Source organism: Vollenhovia emeryi, unplaced genomic scaffold (assembly GCF_000949405.1).
Source record: "Vollenhovia emeryi isolate VEMERY1.0 unplaced genomic scaffold, V.emery_V1.0 DF939163.1, whole genome shotgun sequence".
In the NCBI taxonomy this organism is placed as follows: Eukaryota; Metazoa; Arthropoda; class Insecta; order Hymenoptera; family Formicidae; genus Vollenhovia; species Vollenhovia emeryi.
In genome coordinates this window covers 768,137-776,600 of record NW_011967203.1, presented here as the reverse complement: position 1 = coordinate 776,600, position 8,464 = coordinate 768,137, and the positions used below count along the sequence as shown (strand labels likewise).

The 8,464-nt window shown below is 36.9% G+C and overlaps 1 pseudogene; it reads left to right on the top strand.

The window, feature by feature from the left end:
* The first annotated feature begins 4,629 nt into the window (after positions 1-4,629).
* On the top strand, positions 4,630-8,079 carry LOC105564555 (annotated as a pseudogene).
* Positions 8,080-8,464: the final 385 nt, after the last annotated feature.

The window sequence follows — 8,464 nt, the reverse complement described above, 5'->3', positions numbered from 1 at the left end:
GAGTCGAGTAACGTCCATATTAACAGTTAACCAGAAAATGATAAACCAGGCCTAACACTCTCTGAAAGTTAATCGGTGGATTGTTACTGAAAATAACGAATCGATTCACTGTTTTCAGTGATAATCCACCGATTTACTTTTAGAGAGCACATTTATTAATTGATTTTGTTCATTTCAGCACGAACTTTCGAGAACTGACGAATAATTTCGATATTATTTCGCCAGTTTAAACGAATCGCAACCGCGCGCGGCGATTCGTCGTGTCGCGTCGCGTTCGGGAGTGCCGTTTGTGTAATTGGACTAAAGACTTTCAAAGTGTAAAATCGCGCGAACGATCTTTGTGTGTGCGCGAGTGTGCAAGAAGATAACCTGAGTGGAGGAGGAGGCCTGGGGAAGGCATCAGGCACCGGCGGAGCAACTTTAGCGTAAGTATTTTTTCTTTTGTATACAATTAATCTTTCTTTTGTTTATTTTTAATCATTTACAAATTATTTTCTTTAATATTTATTTTCTTGAATACTCTGTTTTAATATGAACTTAATAATTGTATGTTACAGGATCAACGTAGTTCAACTCCGCTGCTGCGCATCGGGTCGGTGAGTTAAAAACTTTTTTATTATGGCAACGAATATACACACTGTACAAAAATTACATGTAAAATTACAAATATTACAGTGAGTAATGTTGGGACCATCTATTAAAGGTGTATATTTACATATGTCAGTAAATTTACTGCTTGTAAAATTATTATCTTATATAATAAGTAAACTGCTTGCTTTTGATTGTAAATTTTACATTTTTTGTAATTTTCATCATGTATAAACGAGTATTTACACAACAAAGAGTAAAAAAATTTTTTTGTAAAAGTACATATTTATATTATTAATAGTGTAATCGCTACACTTATTATGTATGTAATTTTACATACTTTTTTTACAGTGCATCTCGTAGATCATAGATTGTAAATCGTAGTTTATCTTGTATATTCGTTGCCTTAAAATGGATAGGTTTTAAATGCTAACGGGAAGTAAATTTTTTATTTAACCCTCCACAATTTTTTATTTAACTCTCCACCTTCATTTAATGTCATAGAGCTCTACAAATCACAGTATGTCGAGCTCATTTTCCATGTTGAGAATCGGTGAATTACCTTACAGAACTTAAACGAAATATGGCGAATATTAATGATGTATTCGCCGAGCTTTTGTAGCATATCCATTTTCATTAACGAATTGATGTATTGTATAAAGTAAAATAATATGATGTGAGATTCTAATATGTTTTGTCCAGAACACTGAAATTTTAACTTATTTTTATATATTATTTACGGTTATTAATTAATTATGAAATGCGATTATAATATCGGTTGGAATCGTGAAAGAAGTTTCGTTTTTCTGGATCTCACATCATTTATTATTTGTATGTGTGTATTTACATGTACGTGATATACGTACTTTCAAGTTGCGTCTCGCATGAATACATGCATAGTCACACGCATCTTTGCATTTTCGGTTTTCGCGGTCGGTTTTCGCGATCGGTTTTTCAGGAAAAATTTTCAATTAATTATTTAATTTTATCCATATTATAAATTTTAATTTATCGAGGAATATGATTACAATCACTCTAACGCGAAGTAAATTTTTTTCTATATCTACTTGAATTTCGAATTAAAAAATCAAGTTACGAAAAGATGGTCAATATTTTTAAGTAAATAAAGTTTTTTGAATTAATATTCTCCGTTAATTAACCTCTCGTGGTCGTGCATTTTGCGATACGATCGACACTCGTATATTCGAACCGTACGAAATATTTGTCGGTGACGATAACCGACTATGGAAGGAGTTTTCTTTCTTCCTGATCTCTGGTCAAAATGACCAGATTGTATGGCCGGGAGCAACGAAAGGTATGTCCAATCTGGCCCAACGAAGGACTAAATACGACGAGGTAAGTGGTCAATCCTGGCCACTCTGATGGAGTACCTAAGTAAGGTGCTGTATGAAGTATAATATACTTTGATTTCTTTTGATTTGTTACAATTCGGGTGGGTTATGCTTCTATATACATACATTCTTGCATATGTGCGAGAGTGAAACTCCTATTAAATCCCGCGGGCGCGTTAAACTCCAAGTCAAACCCCTAGAAAATCGCGTCGCGTTTAGTTAAAAATTTGTAGGTTTATTATGTTGAAACACGGGTAGGTAGAAATTGAATAAGTAAGTCTATAGATCGGAATATGGGTAGGAATTCGGATAGTCAGGGATAGGGGGATATAATTCGAGAGTTTAAAATATTAGATAACATAAATTATTTCTTTTATTATATTATAAGTGTATTGTAAAGTAAGTTATTAGGAAAATGAAATAAATAATAAAAATGTAAGAAATCAAATTGTAAAGAAAAGAGGACCGTCGATTAAACGCGGCGGGGGTGGTGGAGGGCCTCATATTTTTGCAATGCACTTTCAATGTAAACACAGTACCGTGCAATTATTGATACGTAACATCGGCGTTACATTGGCATTTATTCTATACTCAATATTACAATTTTATTGGGCAATCTTGCTAATACAATCAATCCAATACTAAATAATCATCTAGGTACAATATCAGTAGTATATTTGCATTTATTTTATGACCAATATTGGTGTTATATTGAAGAAATATTAGCCAATTCACTGCCAACATAACCAATGTGCAGCCAATGAATTGTGCTTCTAGGGAGGCGCCTATACGCAAAGGCAAGGCCTATGCGATTATGTGAAGGTTTAAAAAATATATTAAGTAACTATTAATGTAACTATTAAATTAGTTACTAGTTATCGAAAAAATGTAACTGAGTTAAGTTACAGATGGAGAAAAGTAACGAAGTTAAATTAGAGTTGCCAAAAAGAAGTAACTGTAACTGTAACTTCGTTACAAGTAACAAATTACTTCCCAGCCCTAGAAATAATGAAGACGCAAAGTCGATCCCCTTCCGTCCTGTGATCTCGATATATACATTCATGTTCCCTAATTCTTAATGCTTTCATAAAAAGGGTATGTTTACATTAAGAATTGCTAAATTTTGATTTTGCATAAAACGCTTTTCGATTATGTTAAAATTAATTAGTCTGTAATCTGATTCTGATATATTCAGAATTTGCAATTCTCTCTCTCTCTCTCTCTCTCTCTCTCTGATGAATATAATAAAAACAGTTGTTTAAAATTGCAAAGCGATGGCTTTGCTATATGGTAGAATTGTATTATTAAAGATTAGTTTCTTCAAATTGCCAGTATAGTAATAAAATTCCAAATTTCATTCGACCACAGCTGGCCACATTTGTCAATTAATCGGTCAATGCAGAAAATTTATTGCGACAAATATTACCTCAGTCAGGGTTTGAACCTGTACCTCCCTTACTCTCTAGGCGGGCGTCTCACCAATTCTACCACTGAGGCATGTGGTAATATTTGTCACAATAACAGTATAAAGAATTTATTAACAAATGTGGCCAGCTGTGGTCGAATGAAATTTGGAATTATATTATTAAAACTTGTCTATTTTAATACATTTGTGGTGATCTCTTTAATAGGTTGCATATCGTAGGAATTAGGATCCGTTATTTGCGTATCATGATATTAATGTATGCCAAGTTTAGCGTTCTTATATCCGGTTTATTTGAAGAAAAAGTTGCAGCGATCAACGACGAAGAGAGACAGAGTAAAAAGATAATAAAACGAAAGAGACCATAATATCTCGTCATCACCGAAAGTGGAAGAAAAAGTTGGGCCATATCGGAACTTTATTATGACGTCATAAAAGGGGTAGGCTGTATGATCGTCGCCCTTCGTTCGTCATCCCGTTCACGACGCTGGTCACGAACGTATTCGACCCTCTTCAGATTATACGATAGCGAGGGAGTCAACGTGTCACGTGTCGAATTTACGTATGATTCACATCAAATCTTCTGGTCGTTTTCGAAATTGTCATGCGGGACAGAATTTTAAGATGCGCAGATTGTTAAAATTACATTTATCTTGCGCCCGTGTTTTTCTATCGCGCCTCACTTTCTGCCACAAAGCACCGTGTAATTGGTCGCCGGCATTGCAATCAACATTTTAATCAACCCTCTGTGTCTGTCGTATTAATTGTTAATCGAATGTATAATAATTAAAATATTGTTAGCAATCAGCGTGTTATGGAACGCAATAACGCGGGCAGGCCGGCAAGACTGATACGTAGTATCGAATGTTCGATATCTCGAGCGAAAATGTCAAGCCAGATAATAATTAGAAAATATCGTTTCTCTCAATAAACGACGAACAAGGAATCTCACCCATAACGTAATTGTAGATGGAAAAATTATCCGATCAATAAGCGTTAATGCTGGTGCAACGATGCAAATAGAAAATTTATCTAACCGATAAGTGTTAATTCGGCGCAAGGACGCAATCGGCTGAATTCCTACATAATTCATCGCGGTAATTATGATGCTCGGAACGGCGGAGGCCCGAAATTGACAGGACAATAGACAACGCCGGGGACGCTACGAAACAACGGAACCGCGATTCGACGATCAAGTCCACGTCGCTGCTTCCCAAAATTTCAGATCCGCAATGATAACGCCGGGCGGACGGCATCGATCTGGGCATGACCTATTCCTGTGTCCGAGTATTTTGTCATGGCGAAGGGAACCAAGAAAACCGCACCACACCGAGCTACGTCGCGTTTATGGGGACCGATCGGCGATGCAACAAAGAATCTAATCTTGAATTCCATCATTACATAAGTTTTTTTTATGAGTCTTCTTGCACAGGTTCGCGTCGGTTAGATTTGTCCCCGATTTAGGTCTTTTGCGCGAGCCGCACATACCATTTCGATAGAATTCGTATGACTTGTCACGTGACAACAGTCGCGGATAAAATTTTAACAATAGTGCCGAGATCAAGCGACTTGGCAAGGTTGCTAGTGAGCGCGTAGTTTACCCAATGTATCCGTTGTTTTTGCTCCTGTTTCTGCTCGCAGCTGCGGTATTTCACCATTGTTAGAACAAGGGAAGAAGGGAATCGCCGGAACTACCGGCGAAGTCGGTAATGCGCTCGTTTCGGCGCCGCCAAATCGACTCGCTGCTTCGAAATCTACTATCGCTCGTATACGGACCTGGGATACGGCTAGTCCGCCGTAACAGACCGTGTTTATGATGCTGATAATAGCCGCAACCGCTTCCTTTCGGAGTGGTTGTCTTAGCTGGGCTCACGTCCGCCTCCAATTAGGGCTACATCTCAACACAATTTAGTCGACCAACGTTACGATAAAACCGTATGTTTAATCCTGAAAGCGAGCACAGCGGAAATAAAAAGAGAAACGTGATTTTATCTTCAATTTCTATTTAGAGTTTAGTTGTAATTTTTATTTTATAAATAGCGAGAAAAATTTATTTATTTATTTTCTTCTCTCCAATTAATAAAATGTTTCTAACAATTTTTCATTGCACGTCTGTATGTGGAAATTTCTCTACATTATGCACATGAGCTGTTGTCAGGATTAATAGAGGGCTAGTCATTAGGATTAATAACGATGTAAATATATAAAAGAAGTTAAATTAATTGTTTACAGATTAAAAGATTAATTGGCAAGCGAGTCGAAAACTCGTCGATGCAAATGTGAAAACATTGATCCTTCGCAGTCATCAATGACAACGAAAATCTGTAATACAAAATAAGCGCATTAACTATGTATATAAATGATGGGGAAAATTCCGTACCTATTTATATACGCGCTTAATGAAAGAAGAAGAAAAAACATCCGTGCCGCGTGAAAAATCGGCTCGATCGCACTGACTAAGCACGTTCCTTCCTTCATAAGTTTCCTCCCGGTGAATGTTTTTCATCCACGTACCGCTCCATTAATTACTCGTTGCGTATTATTACAAGGGCGAGGCGAAATCTTTCTTCCCCGAAGAGATCTCCTCGACGGTTTTGACCAAGATGAAGGAAACTGCGGAAGCTTACTTGGACACGACCGTCACGAACACTGGGATCGCGGTGCCGGTGTACTTCAACGACTCTCGACGTCAGGCTACGAAGGACACGGGCACTATCGCCACTCTGAACGTCCCGAGGATCATTAACGAGCCGACCGCAGCCGCCATCGCTTGCGGGCTCGACAAAAAGGGCCGCCGCGGTGAAAGGAACGTTTTGATCTTCGATCTCGGCGGCAACGTATCAATACTAACTATCGACGATGGCATATTTGAAATAAGCCTGCATGCCCAGCACATCAATAAGAGAAATCTGATGCCGTATATGTACATATATCCAGAGTTGACAATCAAAGTTGTGATGTAAAATTTACTGAATAATGATACGAGCATTAGAATTAATATTTAATTCAATGAAACACATATATATCTATAATATAAAGATTTCTCTAATATGGTCTCTCTGGAGTACAATTTATTTTATGGAAAACTCTAATGACTACAATAAAGTTTATTACATCTCATGGATAATATTTGCCCAAAGTTAACTGATGATATTCATTTGGGTGGAGATGATTTCGATAATTACTTGATCGCACATTACGCCCAAGGATTTGTAAGAAAATACAAGATGGGAAATAAGTTGTTGTCGGTTGAAAACCGCATTTCAGCATACCAAAAGAATGCTGTCCTCTTTCACGCAGGTCGGCTTTGAAATTAATACTTTGCTGGATGGCGTCGACTTTGATTATTCACTGTGTCGAGGAACTGAAGCGTCTGTTTAAAAACGCTCTAAAGCCTATAGAGTAACGTTAAAATGGACAGGGTTGGGAAGTAACTCGTTACTTGTAACGAAGTTACGGTTACAGTTACTTTTTTTGGTAACTCTAACTTAACCTCGTTACTTTCTCTCCATCTGTAACTGTAACTTAACTCAGTTACATTTCTTCGATAACTAGTAACTAATTTAATGGTTACATTAATAGTTACTTTATTAATTTTTTTTAAACCTCCACAGATTGCATTAGGCCTTAAATTTGCGCATAAACGTCTTTATCGACGCTTTACAATTCAAATGCAGATTTGATATTTTTATTTTCATTACAAGAAAGTAATTGCAAAGTAACGATTCGTTACTTTTTGAGTAACTGTAACTGTAAAGTGTTACTTTTCAGGATTGGTAACTTGTAACTGTAACTAGTTACATTTTTAGCGAAAAAACTGTAACTACATACATTTATAAAGTAACTTTCCCAACCTTGAAAATGGATAGGGCAAAGATTCATGATATAATTGTTGGTGGTGGATCAACGAGGATAATGCTATTCAAAAGCTTCTACTAGTTGTAGCTAATCTCATATCACCGCTTTGCCAACCAAGGCGTGTATTTCAAAGATGTGCCGCTGTTGAAACTGTTCGCCGTTTAATCAGCCAAATTAACATTTGTTGACTCAATTTCCTGTGATAAAAGCCACGATAATGTTGAGTGTTTATGCTCGATGACAGAACACATTAAAATGCGATTCAATTTCCACGCACCGCCATCCCCTTCTCCGCCTCTGAGAAATGTCGTAGGGGTGGCACGCGTAGAGAAAACACGAGGGTTGTTCCCAGGTGTTCGTTACGGTATTAATAAGTTGGATGACAAAACCAACAGACACTCCTGCTATTCTCATCGTAACTGTAGAGAAATAGGATACATTTTCCGATAGTATTCCCTGAGGATTCGGCAGAATCAATTTTCAACCACTTTCTTAGGATTTCTTTAACGATAGGGAATTAAATAAGTCTGTAAACTTGAACGAGATTATTGCCTACGGCACAGCAGTACCAGGCTACCATTTTGCACGGCGGCAAGTCCGAGGTTGTACAGAATCTGCTGCTTCTCTTTTTTCCCTTGATATCGAGACGACAGACAGCTGCGCTGATGACTGCTCTCATCAGACGCAATACGACAATCTTGACAAAACAAGCGTAGACGTTCACCACATATCACCGACAATCAGTCGAGCTAATACAAGTTTACGAGAGAGAGGGAGGGCGATGACCAGAGACAGATTCTAGGAAAATTCAAGTTTTTGTTATCACGTCGGCATCGCGAAAAATACCTCAGAGTTTAGATTGAAATAGGTTTCGCATAATATAACCAAAAATAAAATGGATTTTCAAAGGAGACTGAGATATCAAAAAATAGGACAGCGCTTTAGTTATAAATTAACTTAAGCATTTTTATGAGGAGCCGTTCTTCCTCAAATTTAATTGCTCATTCATTGACTTTTTTGCGATAGATATAAATTTTAACGAATCCAAAAATTTAAGCGATATATTATCTTCGATTACAGGAAAGACAAATCTCACATAGAAAGACACTGTTATCCGCAGAACTGTGAAAATTGTATTATATGAAAAAGCGTATTTTTTAAATATTTATTCTCGCAAGATTTCTGTAAATATTGTATGAAGTTAATTTATATATCTAAATATCATTAATGGCTAATGTGACTA